This window comes from Vanacampus margaritifer, chromosome 1, assembly GCF_051991255.1.
Source record: "Vanacampus margaritifer isolate UIUO_Vmar chromosome 1, RoL_Vmar_1.0, whole genome shotgun sequence".
NCBI lineage: Eukaryota > Metazoa > Chordata > Actinopteri > Syngnathiformes > Syngnathidae > Vanacampus > Vanacampus margaritifer.
Window position 1 is genome coordinate 55411259 of NC_135432.1, and position 19539 is coordinate 55430797.

Consider the following 19539-nt stretch of genomic DNA (forward strand, 5'->3'; position numbering starts at 1 on the left):
AATCGTCCCCGGGCCGTGAGTTTGAGACCTCTGTTTTAGAGCATTATTGTATTTGAATGTGTTGTGGTACTTCACGAATAATTGAAATGAAATGAAATGTATTTGTTCAAAATAGAAAAAAAAGAAAAGTCGACCTGCTGTCTGTGGTTGGTTAATATAACGTTTAATTGCTTCCATTATATGCTTTAATGGAATTAATGTTACTACTGAAAAAGTGAATTTTGACCTTTTCCATAAGCAATTGGTGATCGTTAAATTCATTCTTTATTTTATGTGGTGTTAAAAGACAAAGGTGATATGGATCTTCACAAAGTGCACCATTTATTTACGTACCAAGAGTTCATCTGTCACACATAATCGTGTCGCATTATGTCATCACCACTACAGTAGTCGGTTTTATTTCTTCATTTTCCAATGCATGTTTGACCACCATGTGCACGGTTGCCATGAAGATGATTTCAAGCAGTTTGCCACACGCACACATCCAATTTGTGTCATTCTACTTCTGCTAGCATGACTGAAGTTCATACTTTCCATTTCACACATAGTCAGGCCCGCTGCATTCAGCCAGGAATTGAGAGAAGGAAAATACATTTACAGCCACTTTATCTTCACCGTGTATATTCTTGTCTGCATTTTGGATTCTATTTTAATACTTTTCACTAGTATTATGGAATGTAAACACAAAACAGTTAATTGGCCATTTGTCCTATTGGCCAATCCCCCCCCCCCCCCCCCCCACACACACACACACATTCATACATATTCTGTACATATTTACACACGTTAAGTTTTTCCAAAGAAAACACCCAGAATGATGTGTTTCTACTACTTACAACTAATTGGAGGAAAGATAAACAAAAAATTTTACGAGAACATGTTCCAAATCTGATGTTGCTGATTACACTATTTATTACTTGTATATTTTTAATTCCATCCCACGATCTCCCAATTATAGATTTCATGCATGAGAAGGAAGTTAATGTCATATTTTGAATTCAAGAAAAGAATGAGTGAGTCAACTGTTTTTTTGTTTGTTTTTTATGTGTCAAGTCTACCCTAAAAAAAAAAAAAGGAGTGTAGTCCATTCTCCCAGAGCTCTAAAATTGCATGCTACAAAAGGCACTTTGTCATGAAATCCAAATGCAAGATAAAATAAGCATGGTCATTTTTTTTCTCGTTTTCAAGGCGTCTCTCTGCAAGTCCCCATTGCGAGTAATTTAAATTTGGTGTTTATGTACAAGCAAGCACAAGGTCGCGTGTGTGTAAGCATCAATTTGTGTCATTATGTTAGCAACAAAAATGGATGCACATTGTAGACATGTTTTTTGAATAATTATTATTAAAAATGCTTCAATAATGATTTATTTGTAATTTGATTATAAAAAAAAAAATTCAAGGGCAACATGGTGGCTGAATGGTTTAGCACACCTTCCTTGCGTTCAAATCTGGGCTTCGGCTTCCCTGTGTGTAGTTTATGTTTTGCTGTAATTTATTCATATAAACACGTTGGGGAACAAAAGAGTTCAAAGAGCATAGATCAAAAATGTCCAACAGCATGACATCTTAAAGCAAATCTTGAGTCCCGCCACCCTCGGACTTCCCATGGCGGCAGACCTCGACACAAACAACACTTTTTTTTTTGACCTTTTCAGTTCTCCCCACAATCCTCCCTTCTCATGTCGCACCCTCCCCTCAAGGTGATACGTTTCTAAATAATTCCTTAAGGGAAAAGTGGGGGCTGCCCCACAAGGTAAATAAAGTCTCCCATGCACAATGTGTTCCACATTCTTTCTCAGGGGGCCGAGAGGTATACCCTCGACTCCACATGTGGCTCGGACCACCTATGTTAGCTGATGGAAACGAGATGGATGTGACAAAATGTGGCAGAGAGGATGGGAACGCAAGACAGGCCGTGATTGCCATGGATGCCTGGCCAGATTTTTAAAATGGGTATGAAAATCCTGGTCGGCCATATTAAAACCCCCAAAATTTACAGACAGTTGGAAGTGTTGGAGTAGGCGTACAGTTTGTATTTCCCTGACATTGGGGCCGGCATGGCTCAGTGGTAGAGTGGTCATTTCGCAACCCAGAGGTTGTGGGTTTGATTCCATACCATTATGGTTGAAAGTCCTCAAGCGTGTTGTTTATATCACTACCGTCACTTATTTAAAAAATTGCGCGTCTGCCATAACAGCTGGAAAAAATTCCAGGAAATGCTACCAGGCCCACATCACCCTCACGTGTATATTCTGATGCATTTCATTGACTAGAATAACAAGAATTGGTCCAAAAAAAGAGACGGATGTGCTTTTCCGGTTTTGAAGGCACACAGTAAATTCTGTCAATTTGACTCTATTTAGAGTAGGACCAAATAGACTCAGTTTTAGAGTAATAGTTACTTACACTTGGAAGAGAGTAAAATAAAGAATTGGGAAACAAGTAAATAAAAGTCACTCAAGTGTGGAAGAACGAACTCACGACCTTCAGCTTGGGAGACAGACGATCTACTCCCTGAGCTACGCAGCTCCTGCTGTGTGTTAGTATATCACTCATGTCAGCTGGAATCTTCCAAAAATGATGTCTTTGGTCTCTTGGACATAGGCAAACAGTAGGAGGGGCATATCTCAGGTGGTAGTGTGGCAGTCTCCCAAGCTAAAGGTCCTGAGTTTGTTCCTCAACCCTTGAGTGACTTTTATTTTTATTTTTTCAATTATTTTACTCTCTTCCTAGTGTAAATCTTAGCCTACTCTAAAACTGAGTCCCTATCTAAATAGAGTCATATTTACTCTACAGAATTTACTGTGTAGAAATGCACAACAGTGCTCCCGGCACTAGTGGTAGAAATGCAGTAATGCGCCCCTGGCTTAAGGGTTAAGTTAAAAAAAAAAAAAGGTAAGGGCATGTTAATAAAATGTTGTCAATGCTCAGTAAATTGTTCTGCCTGTCACTAGAGGTCACTGCCATAGATAGATGAACAAAGATACATTGTTAGTAGTAAATAAAAGATTTTCAGACCAGAAAGTGAAAATGGATGATTTTGCACGGCACGCTAAATGTGCAGTGGCGCAGTGCTTAGAAGTCACAGAGACATGTTAATTCAATTTCCCTTGAGGGATCATTTTAAAATAAAACTGCACACTTAAGGCTGGCTAAATGTTGTTAGCTCAACTCAACTGAAAGTCAACGGAGGATGAGGGAAGATGGTTCTGGTTCTGCTCTGCATACCGCTGTTTTTGTTGCCCCCTCTGACTTTAAGGACACTGGTCAATAGGAGTGGGAGTCTTTGAATGTCTCACGATTCGATTCGATTCCGATTTTGGGGCTTGCGATTCGATTCACAATGATTTTTGATTGAAAATGATTTCATTGACAATGATTTTTGCTTCAATCTATAGATGTGCAAGGAATTGTAATGATCTACTCCAGTCTAGTCTGACTCGCTAATGCTAATTAGCGCGCTACTCGCGGCACTTTTATCAACTCAAAAGAACGGCTCCACGCTAGAAAAAAATATATTTTATTGGAATAACTTGATCGTGACTTTTTCCTTCTACTCTCTAATGTGGCTACAACTTAACAGCGTATTAGACCGCGTGGAACCACACTGCCCCTCAGTGGCCAGACCGGGTACAACAGCGCTCCAAATAAAGGCACACACAGACAAAGGCAAGACAGTATAAAATAATTTAAACAAAATAGATTTTGGTTGAAATTGATTCTGAATCGTACTAAATGAGAATTGATTTTTTGCCACACCCCTACTGGTCATCTTCTCGTCTGCTCCCTGTGCTTTATTACCTACATTGACCCTAATGTGGCATAGTGGGGGCGGCCGGTGCATGACAAAACACGCGTCTGGGCCCCTGCGTGAGAAGGCCACCTCGTTCTTGCTGGGCTTGTTTTCTTTGCGTGACCATGTCCCTCAGCTCCGTCACTCCTGGCACCTTCCTGCGGGACCCCCCTCTGACCCTGTTCGTGCCCTCGTTAGCTGGCACGGTGCTGGTTTATTTGCTTTGGCCGCCCGCCCGTGTGAAAGGCACTTTCTGTGACAATGTTCACAGAGGGGTCATCGCATAGAGCGGAGGTGTCGCGAGGTAGCCGTGTGCGGAACAGAAAGAACTTTGTGCGCCGCGGCGTATTTGAGCGTGTGACCTTTTAGCGTCTGGTTAAAGGAGACAAGGTCCACTCCATCTACTTTTGGGGAGTGACATGCACAAGCAGGTCATTCAGAGTTTACTGTCCCACTTGTCCCGTCTACCGATGAGGGGAAAAAAAAGGGAACATGATGATCACTGGGAGGAACTTTCGCTTGTTCCCACTGATGTAATCCGCACAACGCTCACGCTAACATTCATGTCTGCTGCCAAATGTCCTGTATTGTATTCCGAGTGAAGATGGCGAAGGAGAACGCGACAACAGAGCTTCACACGGTCATTTCCTGTCAATTGACACTTTTGTAAACATGAAAAATACACTCATTGCATATCGGATGTTTTTAATCAAAACAAAATTAAAAAAAAATAAAAACTTATATTTTATAATGTAGTTTTTTTTACAGTCATAAATGTTTCATGACAACAGCAACATCACGACTTGGACAACTATGAAGGGAAGCACAGTGATTAATTAGCACATCTGTCTCTGGAAAAGCTAGAATTAAAAAAAAATGCATTCACCTTAGTCTACTGGCTTTTAATGATTAAATATTAGAATGGGTTACATTAATTCATAAACATTGTTGTTAAGAAACAAACACAACAGCCAGGGTCTTGCATCGTGACGTTTTTACAAACGTTTTTAATGCGGCCATTAATGACTCCAGCGGACCTGAGGACTTTTTAAAGCTTTCGTTTTCTTACACACTGTATGATATTTGCTACAATTAATCACATCACGTTACACTCAAGCGCTATAATTTTTTTTTTTGAGCTAGCTAGTATGCTAAGTTCACTAGTAACTCGCGTCAAAATACAATATAGTGTGTTCTTTTTTTTTTTTCTTTTCTGGAGAGCTCAGTATTGTTCATTCGATTTGACATGTCATCATTGCTCTCCTTTTTTAAATTATTATTATTATTATATTTTTTATATATTTTTTTTTTTGTTTGTTTTTTTGTATGTGGGTGAGTATGTGTATGTACGTGTGTGTGTATTCATTAGTTCACCTAAAACCTATTTAAAAAATCCCATACTAATAATATAATATAATAATAAATTGCCAAATGCAGAAACGTCAATGTAAGTTATCACGATGTAGTGGCTCTCGCTAACAGACAGAATTAAGTAACCAGAATTAGGTTAAAAAATTCTATATACGTAGACCATGTTTCTATAAATTTTGATATTTGGTTTTTATTTGAGGCAGATATTTTTTCCATTAAAATGTGATTTATGACGAGGTTAGACCATTGGTCGATATTCAGAGTTTGTTTATTTTTCCAGTTAACAAGAATTGTTTTTTTAGCGATAGTAAGGGCTACAAGTGTAGATTGAAATTGTTTATGTGGTAAGTCAATTGTTGTTAGGTCACCTAGCAAACACAAGTTTGGAGATAAAGGTATCCTGCAGTCCAAAATAGCGGAAAGTTTTTCAATATAGTGTGTTCTAACAAGCAATGGTAGGATATACTAGATGGTGCTAATAAGTAAAAAATATATATATATATATATATACTGTATATATATATATATATATATATATATATATATATATATATATATATATATATATGGAGAGTTATATTTTTTGTTTTATTTTCTACAAGTGTTGTTCCGATAACGATACAGGTATCGGGAGAGGCCCTGATACTGCATTAAAAACAGTGGTATCGGCATCGGCGAGTACTAACAAGTATCATGCCGATACCATTATTTTCGACGCTAATATAGGACTTTGGATGCAGCATCTTGTGTCTTGCTCGTGCACGACATTCACTGATGTGTGACGTGTTCACTGCATGCCGAGCCGAGATGTCCTATTGGCCCTTGAATGCTCTGAACCAATGGCAGGAAAGCTTTGTCATGTTGAGAAAAAAACGTAGGTATCGGTACGGTATTGGCATCGAATTGGGTATGAGAATCGATATCGGGGGACAAAAAGCGGTATTGAAACAACGCTATTTTCTATGCATACATTGGCATATGCTAAAATAGTTATAATGTAAAGTATGATCAACTTTGAGAATTATTTAAGTGTCTCAAGGCCAGGCCGAGTGTCCTCTTTTTAAGAAATCAAAATATGGTCACTGTGGTGTTTACATACCTGTCTGGGTTCCCATTTGCAAGCGACCCCAGCGCCGCAGTTACGAGATCTGAGAAACTTTTTTTTTACAATTTTGAGGACAAAAACAACTCCAAATTCTGTAGCCTGAAGAGTACAATGTGCGTCATCCACGACAACAATTGTCAATACGGAAACACGGGACAATGGTTCCGGGCATCGCAAATACGCTTTAAAACGATTATAAAGGCTTATTATATAGTTTTGAGGCATACGTTTTTGCATCGACCAATTTTTGTGGTCAACAAACTTTTTTTTTCTCCCAGCAGATGCTGCAGCGTAATGGTCCACAGTCTCCAATTTGCTGCATCCCTCGATGTGACAGTACGTTCTTTCTGCCTTATTGAGAGATTCAAAATTGAGAGAGTGAGAAATGAAATTTCTCTCTGTTTTGTTAGCGTGACTTTTGAGTGATAAATTCAATGTGGTGCGTTTTTTTTTTTCCAACTTTTTATTGTATCCCTATTGACAGTAATGCCAAAAAAAATAGGATGATACATTGCCACAGGAGTTCTATTAAAAGGCGTACAATAAGATCCACCCATCCATTTTCTGTACTGCTTGTTCTCATGAGGGTCATTAAAGCCTCCCCCAGCTGTCTTTGGGCGAAATTCGGGGTACACCCTGGAATGGTGGCCAGCCAGTTGCATGGCACTTATAGACAAATAACCGTTAATAGAAGAGAGTCATTTTTATTATTTTGGTGACATCTTTAAGCAACATAAAAAAAATGGCAAAACAGAATTTAACCTGGCACAAGTTATGACTAAATATACCACAAAGCAAAATTCCCTTAAGAGACCAAGAGAGTCGCAAAATATTCCTGGCTTTTTTTTGTTCACGCAAAAGCTTTTGTGATTGTGATTAAAGATGTTCAATGACTGCATGTGCACATGTGGTATTCATTCCCTGCTCGGAGACTTTAAACTGGCTGTGTTGATCAAACTCACCACAGTGTTTAGTGTATGATCATTAGACTCAACACAGCAACAATATGGACCTCCTACTAGCCAAGGTTTTGGGTGTATTATTATCCCGGGGTATTGACACATGCAGTCATACAACTTTTGATATAGTACGTTGACTCCTGGAGAAGCCAGGTTTATTCGCTAATCCTTTAAATCGGGGAAGGCAAGGAGCAATTGCGGGATTTTGGGACGGCAGGATACGTTCCTGATTAACCTCTGCCACCGTTTCTGTCAAGGAACCTCTTTGGCTATTAAATACTGACACTCAAATGGTTTTCCGCATTTCTCTCCACCGGCTGATTGATATCATTGTCATCGTGTTGCAAACAAAATCATTAGCATTTATTTGCTTGAAATTGGGAGCTCGTCAAGCTTGACCTGGCCACATATTCGGACCCCTGCGCCAACAGAAGAGCCGCAACCTTATGTGCTGACATGGCCGTCAATGACAAACCAGACCTTAAAAATGAGCCACGCAGAAGATGAAAAAGCGAGCGTCGTCTGCTGTTCCAGGAAACCGACTTCCTGGTGGTCTCCGCACGTTACGCTGCCACTAACCCAAACACAAATAAACAGATACAAACACGATTTGATTAGGACTGGCTCCAGCATGGAGGCTTCCTCGGTTTGTCTTCTCTTACTTCATTTGTTTACACGCAATAAGAGTTTGTCACTGTTGGATGTGCAGAAGGGTGATGGAGAGCTCCCTTGAGTGGTGTGGTACGGAGGAATGTGGCTACGGCTGAGCGGCAGTGTTCATTAGGGGGGGTGGCAAAAAATCGATTCTCATAAGAATCGCGATTCTCATTCAGTACGATTCAGAATCGATTTTAAATGTCCCAAAATCGATTTTATTTAAATTATTTTATACTGTCTTGCCTTTGTCTGTGTGTGCCTTTATTGGGAGCACTGTTTATGTTGTACCCAATTTGGCCACTGAGGGGCAGTGTGGTTCCACGCGGTCTAATACACTGTTAAGTTGTAGCCACACTAGAAAGTAAAAGAAAAAAGTCACGATCAAGTTATTCCAATAAAAGTATTTTTTTTGCAGTGTGGAGCCGTTCTTTTGAGTGATAAACGTGCCAAGAGTAGTGCGCTAATTAGCATTAGCGCGTCTGGAGTAGATCATTACAATTCCTTGCACATCTATAGATTGAAGCAAAAATCCTTGTCAATCAAATCATTTAGAATCAAAAATAGTTTTTTTTTTTCTTCTTCTTTAAAGCTCAGTATTGTTTATTCGATTTGACATCATCATTGCTCTCCTTTTTTTTTTTTTTAATTAAAAAAAATATATATTTTTTTATACATACTGTATATATATATATATTTTTTATTTTTTTGTATGTGGGTGAGTATGTGTATGTGTGTGTGTGTGTGTGCGTGCGTGCGAGCGTGTGTGTATTCATCAGTTCACCTAAAGCCTATTAAAAAAAATCCGTTTCTAATAATATAATATAATAATAAATTGCCAAATGCAGAAACATCAATGTAAGTTATCACGATGTGGTGACTCTCGCTAGCAGACAGAATTAAGTAGCCAGAATTAGGTTAAAAAATTCTATATCCGTAGACCATGTTTCTATAAATTTTGATATTTGTTTTTTATTTGAGGCAGATATTTTTTCCATTAAAATGTGATTTATGAGGAGGTTAGACCTCAAAAATCGTTCTTAATCGAAAATCGATTCTGAATCGAATCCCTGGCCCAAAAATCGCAATCGAATCATGAGACATTCAAAGATTTCCACCCCTAGTGTTCATCCTTGCAGACAATTTAGACCAGTGCTTCCCAACCAGGTGACCGTTACACATTAGTATGCATCAATGAGGGTAAATATCACTTAATTGTCCAAAACTGTAACTTTGTTTATCTATCCATGCCAGCGATGTATCATGCTGAACAAATACATGCTCTTCCTTAAGACAGCGGAAGGTACAATAAACTGTTGCCATTCAGATCACAGAATAAGTCATGGCTTCCTTCCAAGTATATCAGCTTTGTGAGGAACGCACTGCAGTCCTTGCAGAAGATGGAGGTTTGCAAAGTGTGTTTATAAGGAACTTCAAGCAGACCTCCACTTGCTTACGGTGTCAAGTAGACAATAGGGCAATCTGGTAACAACCAAACACGGCACAGCTTTGAAAAACAGGTGAGCCGTGATTGATCGGTAGCTGGGCAATTGGCAAAATGGCCGCCCTCTGAGATGGATAAAGACAGGTGGATTTTGCTAACTCATATTCCAGAGATGCGATATTAACCATAACACCGCTAGTGGGGCTGCATAGAAAATATTGTTGTAAAGAAATTTTGGGGGTTGGCTTCCCATTTAGCTAAATATTTCAACTCATTAATTCCCAGCCCTTTTCACTGAAGCAACCCCCTTCGCTCCCGGCTGTTTAACTGGATTTTGACTGATTTGGCAAGGCCCACAGAATATTGCGTTCTATGACTATGAAAACATGGAACCTAGCAAAAGAAAGATATTCTTTCATCAGGAAAAAAAAAAAGTATATTTGTATTTGTTTCCGTTTTGCAGCAATTAGCATTAGAATATAGTGTCATCTATAGTCACATTCCTGGTGAAAACACTGGCAAAAAGAGCTTTGTTGCAACATGGCCCTGGCTGGTCTCTTATACAACACTGCTGCCCGTTTTTTTTTTTTTTTTTTTTTTTTTTTTTTTTACAGAAGAGCTCAGTATTGTTCATTCGATTTGACATCATCATTGCTCTCCTTTTTTTTTTTAAAAAAAAAAACAACAAATCAATTAAAAAAATTTTAATAAATGTTTTTTTTTTTGTTTTTTTTTTAAATACATATACATATATATATGCATATACACACATATATATATATATATACTTTTTTTTTGTATGTGGGTGAGTATGTGTATGTGCGTGTGTGTGTGTGTGTGCGTGCGTGCGTGCGAGCGTGTGTGTATTCATCAGTTCACCTAAAGCCCATTAAAAAAAAATCCCATACTAATAATATAATATAATAATAAATTGCCAAATGCAGAAACATCAATGTAAGTTATCACGATGTAGTGGCTCTCGCTAACAGACAGAATTAAGTAACCGGAATTAGTTTTTTTTTTTTTTTAAATATAAAACTACCATTGCTTTAAGCCACCTCGCATGTCAGAAGCTGCATCAAAACCTTCTGTATACTCTGGCATTTAAAAAAAACTTTAAAAAAAACGTATTTACACGTTATTGGGATAAATGAGTTAACAACAAAATATGAATTAGGTACAGACAATAAGGTACCACCTTTAGCTGATCTGACCTGGATTTGGCACTTTACACTTCAAAATCCCAGCAAAGTGAACATAAAATGTCTTGTAAATTTGACACACTTGCCCGATTTTAATGAGTTTTAAAAAAAATGTCAAGTACAGTATATAGAATGAACTTCAAATTTGTGTGGAAAAAAAAATCAAACTATACTCTCAGCTCTCTAACGCAGTGGCTAAAGTAGTGATCATATGTTAAGTATCACTATTAAAATGTATGCCTTTGAACTTCTTTATTGTAATAAGGGTTAAAAGTTATTGCATCTTAAAAACTGCATGGGGAGCGTGATGCAAAAAAAAAAAAAAGGGGGGGCAAACTATTTTTACTGTTAAAAACATCCTTCCTACTACTGCCAGTTGTTTTTTTTATTGTGGTTCTATTGAATAAGAATACGATGGCAGGAAATCGTAAATCCCGTCATCTTTTTTCAATTAATATTTATCTTCTTTGCAAGATTCCTCCAGGATTGTATGTGACACCTCGCGTGCGGGAGAGTTTCTCTGTGAACGTGACTGTCACGGATGGAATAGAATTTACAGCCTCCTGCTTTATCGGCTTTTATCGTACCTTGGGCTCCACACGGCGGGGAGTCTGTATTGAAAGGGGGCGCTAAAGATGAGCCCATAATAATAACATAAGACAGAATGAGCCTTCCTGCTACGGCGCATAACGTGCGAAGGGCCGACATGCAACTGCGGGGAGGAGAAGCATGAAATCCGCACATCATGTTTTCCATGTGAGTGTTGAAGAAAGGTCGTAACCTCGGTCACCTCACCCTCCCCTTAGTTCCTTCCCCTCTGTGACGACTCCTCCATCATTTTTGCTACCTGATGATCTGCAGCTATCTACATCAAAATGAGAGCGAGTTGTTTGTGGTTTTGTTTGTGTCGCGAATAACCTAAAAGCACCTTTTTCAACATTCCTGGGTCATTTTTTTTCGATTTGGAAAATGTCATCGATTATAGTTACCCTGTGACAAAATATAACTAGCTGTGGTTAAAGTGATTCTGAAATATGATTTAGAATGCCAAATAGTTCCTGTCCCTCTTTCCTGATGTTTAACTTGGATATCAAATACTGCACAACAGATTAAATATATTTTAAATCTCCGTTCAGTTTCATAGACTTTTTTAACTAGAGGAAGACAAAAAAGTGACATCATCAAGCTAATTGCACGGACCGTGGGTAGACCTCGGGTAATTCTTTTCTATTTTACACATTTTTAATTATTTCCATTGTAATGGAGTGTGTCATTTAAACCAAAGCAGCTCACATTATTATTAGGGAGTTAACAACGAACAGCAATATTGAGATTTTGCGAAATTAAAAACCGTCATGTCCCAATATTAAAAGCAGCACGTCCGTTAATAAAAGAGCCACGCTGATTTCCTTTTGTGCAGTCCCAAAGCACCCTCTTTTGGTTCGTTTCATTTTAATTAGGCATGTTTTGGCCACCTACGTTTAAGACCCACGCTAATCATCAGGTCAAGGGGAACGTAGTGCAAGGAACTCAATTTGTGCCTCAGTATTAAGTGTTATTAGTGAGTGTTTATGTGCATTGAGGTTATTGTATTGCATGTATTATTTGAACTACGCAATGACCTCAGCTAATTAGCATTGTATAAATGAGATATTTAAAATAAAATAACTGGCCAAGCCTATTTATTTGTCATTGCTGTTATGTACAAAAACTATATATATTTTTTTATTTTAAATTTTTTTATATATTTATTTTTGCCAATTTGAGCCTTTTTTTTTTTTTACAATATTGTAAGTATTTTTTTTACAGTATCGTGAGATTTTTTTTATATCACCAACCTCCTCATAACGTGAGGTTTATATCGTGATAATATTGTATCGTGATGTTTGGTTATCGTTACATCCCTGGTTATCGCAAAATTTTGTTATTGACCAGTTAACCGAGGAGCAAGAACGCTTAACATTATCAGCGATTAGCAACTTTGCTACTGTAATTAGCGTAATACTAAAATTAAATGAGTATTCAGATAAAATGTAACTTTCTTTGTTTCAATGTAAATGATTTATTAAGAAATTGTTTTGAAATTGTTTTTCATTTGCCTGAGTAAGAGTTGGGCCAAAAACAGCTAAATATATGATATTGTATATTATATTATATTATATAGTGTGTCTTGTTATGTCATTAGTGTTGGTGTATTTAGTCGGTTGTCTCCCCCCTGTCTGTGTCGGTTCATTGTTGCCACTGTCGTAAGTCTTTCGCCACGTCACGCTGACCTCTTTGCCTTATTAGGATCCATGTCATGTTGTTAGTCTGGCCTTAGTTGTTTTGTCATGTTTAGCTTCATGTTTTGTTAGTTCAGTTTATTTTGTATTTTGAAGTTAGCTTTTTTTGATTAGAAATTAAAACCTCTTTTTGGACTGCACCTCTGCCTCCTTGCTCTGCCTTCCCACATCTGGGTCCTAAAGCCCCTATCTTACTGACAGATATGACAAAAAAATATCTCATAAAAAAAAAAAAAGTGTAGCTACCGTTGATGGTGGAGCTGGACAAAAAAAAAAAGATGATGGTTTATCGCCTGTTTTTTCTTTCAAGGTCTGTTTTTCATAAATGTTCATGCCTATATTGTCCTCGCGAAATGACCATCCTACTTGAATTTAGTGCTCGTGCAAAAGCAACAAGGTTTGCACGACACGCTTTGTCATAAATCTGCGCTCCATCAGCTGCGGCGCTTTGAGTCCGGGTCCCACATGGTCCCGTGCGAGGATACGCGTTCTCACAGGTGCCCCCGTGCCGAAACTTACTGCCGGCCCCGCCGCCCCCCGCCCCCGACACTCTGCAGTCACGCAAGCGCTGCCCCACGCCAGGAGACCTCAGACTGATTTTACTGCAGCCAGCAGGGAAACCAGACGCTCCAAAGGCCTCACTCGACATCACTTTCATGAGCAGTTACTAGGAAATAAATCATTTGGAGGATTTATGATATACGGAGACAAGAGCGGAGGCAGATTTTTTTCTTTACATGCTGTATAGTTGACTATGTACTGCACAGTTGTGCTATTTCTTATGTTTGTTTGTTTTTTGGGGGGGGGGGGGGGATCAATGTCCAATGTTTAAATTTGATAAGCCATTCAAAACAAAGTATAAGAACTTTATGATTTTCATTTTTGCCATAATTGTGACGTCACATTTAGTTTCTTTCATCCAGTTGTGTAGAGCTCACTCGGAATTTTAAAAGGAAGACATATATTTATTGTTGTTATTGATTTTGAGAAACAGGAATTTAACAATACCGTCTTGTGCATACACTTTTTTTTTTGTTTAGTTTTTTACCCTATAAGATCACTATATTTCCTACATGTTGAAAGTTGGCTTGTTTAAAAAAAAAAAAAAAAAGATTAGTTTACTTGCAATACGGATGACACATATCATACAAATGTTTAACTCAAAGAAATATAAAGAAATGAATGTACTGTTTACCAGTTTGTTTTTTTCTGGACTGTCATTTGACAGAGTCTCCTAACAGGAGGGAGAGAGTGAAACGGTATGCCAGGTCAGGGGTGTCAAATTTCCCAGCATCAACAGGAAGTGGCTCAAATTGAACAGGAAGTGACCTGAGGTGCCCCAAAATAAACAGGAAGTGCCCCAAATTGAACAGGAAGTAACACTGGATTTTAAGAATATTACGTTTGGGATTGTAACACAAGACAGAACAAGGGAAATGATGATCAATACTTTGACAATAATAGCAAAACAATGTATTCACAAATGTAGATTTATTAAATGTCGACCTTTGTTTTCTGAAAGCACCGTTTACGTGCTCAATTTGAATTGGATGTTGAAGTGTGAATTAATAAAGAAAGCAAAAAATATATAAAAAATTGAACAGAAAGTGACCTGGAAGTGCCCTAAATTGTTCAGGAAGTGACATGGAAGTGCCGCAAAATCAACAGGAAGTGCCCCAAATTCAACAGGAAGTGCCCCAAATTTTTTATTTTTTTTTGCTTTCTTTATTAATTCACACTTCAACATCCAATTCAAACTAAGCACATAAATGGTGCTGTCAAACAAGATACAAGAAAAAGAAAACAAAAACAAAAGTTCTAATCGGACAGTAAACTTTTTAAGTTATTAAATACGGACAAGGCTTGCTTTCACCCTCCGGAAGTGCACCAAATTGAACAGCATCAGCAAACGTGCCCTAAAATCATCAGGAAGTGACATGAAGTGCCCCAAAATCACCAGGAAGTGCCCCAAATTGAACAGGAAGTGACCTGAAATGCCCCCAAATCAACAGGAAGTGCCGATTACCCTAATATTTTAGAGACACCCAACATTTGGGCCTTTACTTCTGTTTGAACCTCGAGGGCATTTATTTGCTTTTTGAGGTTCCGGCATATTTCCATTTGCCAAATCATATTTGGTGCAGACATGCGAGATTCCAGGAACAAGACCTCAAGGCTTTATAGGTGGCTTGAGATCTGCACTCTGAATTTTATAGGGCAGGCCTCCATCCAGACTGCGATTCATAAAACACATTCAAAGCCAACGTCTCTTTTCCTGCACCTGAAATACGCCACTCGTAAAACCGAAGCCATTCACACGTTGGCTGTGATTAGAAACACCAATTATTCTTCATCCTGTCCCACTAAAACTAAGCAAACAAACCCTAAAGAAGCAGATGACGGGGGATAATTCACTGAGGTCGGTCAGATGACATGCAATCCAACCACGCTACGGAGATTTTGGTGGCGTTTTTAAAACGTCGGGAGATTTGCGCTGGTGAAGACCCAAGCCGCCGCTCCATCTGGTTTAAGGCTGAGAAGCATTCAAAGAGTTTTCTCCGTTCCCCTCCACTGACGGAAACACAACTTTGCATGTTTGGCTTTTTAATCAGTCGGCCGCATTTGACACTTTTACGAGATGGCGTGAAAGTTGAACATTCTTCATGCGTCTCATTATGAAATGACTTGGATTGACACCGTGATTAAAATGTTCCCATTGGCCTCGACACAAGAGCTTCCTTTTACGCATTCCTCTCAAAAGTCTGCTGCATATATACAGCCCCCCCGCCCCACCCTCAAACTGCTTTTCAGAGAAGTTATAAAACGACACGTTAAATCATTTATGTCTCGCGTGACGATCTTTACAGACTTTTAAGTGTATTAATCAGATTAGCGCATAAAAACGATTGTGGCTTTGTGAAGAAATCCCCGCAGGGCCGATTCAAGTATGTAGCGCTTTCATTTTTTACATATCATATCAGTGTGCTCATTTCAACGGGGCTGCATGGAATTGCACTCACACGCACACACACACGCATTTAAGCACACTCACCAGTACGCCATAGAAACCTGCTGTGCGTGGCATGAAAGGCCTTTTTGGGGAGAAACGCAAATGAGATGTGTATGGCAGTAATTGCAGCACTTTTCGCCTGGCAAAAGCCGCTCGTTTAGAAGATTAATTAGTCATAGATAAATAAACACCGTTCTTGTCACAGTCTTATGTCTGTCCACACGAGAGCAGGATCCCCCGCCCCAGAATTTCCTCAGCAAACAGCTACTTTCACAAAAGTTGCAAGGTCATATAGCTGGAGAATTAAAGCTCGGGTCAGGAAGTTGAAATGGCACCAAGAAAACTTTTCAATAAATGGAAAAGGTGTTCTTTTATCACTTTCTGATGCAATTTATTGAGCATATCCCACCTTGATTTCATTAAAAAATGGTAATGAAAAAGATCTGAGACTGTCTTAATAACTTTGCTTTATGTTTGTTATATGTTGGTGCTAGATTTAGTTATGTGGATTTCATAATACTTTAGTTATTTTTTGTTTTGTTTTGACTTGTGTGTGTGTGTTTTTTTAACCCTGGAGAACCCACGGGGTCAAATTTGCCCCTTATAAATTATGCTACTCAAATAACAAAGACCTTTTTTCTTTTTTTTTTACAAATTTAACTTCAAAAGTCCAGAGTGCCACTTCTGACCCCTGCATGGGGCCATCTAGTGGATAAATATTGCACTTACATGACCCAGAGTGGTGGTGACAAGATGGCTAAAATGCAACAAATAAAACAAAAAAAATTATATTGTTCAATGTAGCTGTGTATTTGATTGATTATTTTCTTAAATTCTAAATAGTTTACTGACAGTTTTTGTTATTCAGATTATTCGAAATGATACCCCTAAATCCCAAAGGGTCAAATTTCGCCCTAATCCTAAATTAGGGAATAAATTGAAAAAAAAACATTGAAAAAACATATATTTTGGTGTTCAGTGAATTTATAGCAGTCATTTAATGTATAATTCATAATTTTCCAAAGAAGAAAAGGGTTCTTGGGTTCTCCAGGGTTAATGTAGTGGTTGTTCTAATTTTCATTAGTATTTTAGTTTTTTTGAAATGCTTAATTTTAGTTGTTTTTAAACTAGTTTTAATATTATTAGTAGTATTAACCAATTTTTAAAAAAATATGACATACCTAAAAAATGAGGAAAATTGGTCTTGTTACTGCTGTTACTCCAAATGGCCAATCAAGCACACTACACACATAAACATACAGTGGGTATAAAAAGTCTACACACCCCTTCAAATGTAACGTTTTCTTGCTATTAAAAAAAATAGACCAAGAGAAATTATTTAAAAACTTTTCACATCATTATTGTGACCTTAAACCTGTGCAGCATAACTGAATTATTATTTTTTTAACATACAATAACATGTTGCATAAATATGCACACCCTCAACGTGTTTTGCAGCACAAGTGGCTTTTATTACAATTTGTGTAGGTGTCTGTCAGTGAGGCATGAGATTGCTTAGAGATGGCGTGAAAGTTTCTTTTATAGTCTACAGAATCAGGAGAAAAATGTGTCTACCAGGTCATAATTGACTTTGATGTGAACTTCTGAAGTGAGGGAAAATGCTCAATTTGGCCCGTCATCAGTACATGTGTACTCCGCTTAACTTTTCAACATCCTACAGAAAGTGAAGGTCAAGAATTCACAGCAAAAACGTATTTTCATGTTAAAATTATTCATTGCATTCCTATTCATGACTGATACTTTAATAGAATAAATAAAATGCCTATTCTCAGTGAGTCACAACATTTTTTGCATGTTTCTAAATGAGTAAGATAAGACTTATGTCGGAAACTGAGTCATCAGCATAAATAAAGGTTCACAAATGTTCTCTTGGGCCTCAGTTGGATGTTTTCTTTGATGAAAACATCTGAATTATTCATTTTCAACCAATCCAGTCTTTAGTCATGAAAAGGAAATGCCATTAATGTAAAAAAAGAAAGAAAAAAGAATGAGGAGGACGATCCATGTTTTAGGACGTCTGTCTGTTCTTAACTATGTGCAATTAAATGTCGCCCTCTTGTGGCAGACCATTTCATGTACCCCCCCCCCCCCCCCCCCCCGCATTTCAAAAGTCACAATACAAACTCAAAAGGCGACTTGTAATGACTTTGAGATAGGAAGGAGGCCTGTTAAAATAGTATGATAATGTGGTCATTGTAATTGAAATAAATCAGTATGCAAGCAAATGCCTCTAACTGTAAATTCAAATTATTATTATTATTATTATTGGTGTTTTCATGTCACATTTCCATGCTTTCATGGCTTGTGAGATGATTTACATTCGGTATTTCATCATATTTCAATTATACTGCTAACATTTCAGAACCAGATAATCAAGATGTAGATCTATTGAAAACATGAACATCGACTGAATGAAAGGCACTGTAAATCATCCCATGGGTATATAAACATGGCGGGTCATTGTGAAGTCAATTTTGAACGTTTTCATGCATCGTAGCGGGCCACTGTTGTCATGATTACGTCAGAAATGTAGGCTATGTGAATGTATACTTACTGATATGTCAACAGTTGTTGACACTGTGGCAAAATTGATCAATTACAGAGAGAGAGAGAGAGAGAGAGAGAGAGAGAAGCGTCTCACTTGTCTCACTATTTCACTTCAAATATCTTACTAACTTAATTGTCACACATGTCTTCAATCATTACGAGAAGAAGAAGAAGAAACATGTATTCAATCAAAAAGGTCCTTGTTTCTTTTGGTAATTGGGTATTATGTTTGGAAATAATAATAAAAGGCAATGAAAAACAGGGGGAAGAAAAAAAGCGGGGGAAACGAGGACTCTATTTTAATTATTATTTTTAATTATTATTATTTAAATTAGAAACACCAAATTTGAATGATAGCCTGATTTTATTGATTATTATCACGGACGATTAAGAGAAATTGTAAAAACAGTTTCATTTTCAATTTATATTCCAGAAACGAAAAAAAAATACAGCACAATAAACAAATAGATGGTCCCTAGATTTGTTTTAGATTACCGGAAGTCGCCACCAATACTGACCAGAAGATGGCGACAGTGTAACACATACAGATGTCATTACACACGCTAACCTTCTGAAAACACGTAGGAGGGAATTTCTCCACTTCCAAAAATAAGAAGGCTATCAAGACCTTAAATTTGTGTTCTCATTTTGGTGTTTTTAATATTTCTTAGTTTAAGACCCCTGACATTACCCCCCCCCCCTCCCTTTTTTCCCCTTTTCCTTTACTGTTATTCTGAGATTGTTGTGTACTGTGATGATGTTTATTTGCCTAATGTTTGTCATGTTTGGCTTTTGATTTCAATTTGTTAAATAAAGCAATAAAAAAAATAAAATAAAAAAACACGTAGGAGGAGGTGCGAAATTAATTATGAGGCTTCATACAACTTTTAAGAAAATTAACCAATGTGAACATGCCCAACAAATGCACTTAGATTAAAAAAAGAAAGTAAACTCAAAATACTACATGTTTTTGATCATGATTAGGATTATTATGGAAGCATTTGAACTGTCTATGCTCAGTTCAAAATTAAATGTATTGTAATAATAATAATAATGGATGTGTTCTTTCCTTATTTTTAACATATTTAAGTAGTTATGAATTCAACTAAAGGCTTCCACAGAATTAGAAAGACCTCATTTGATCAGAGACG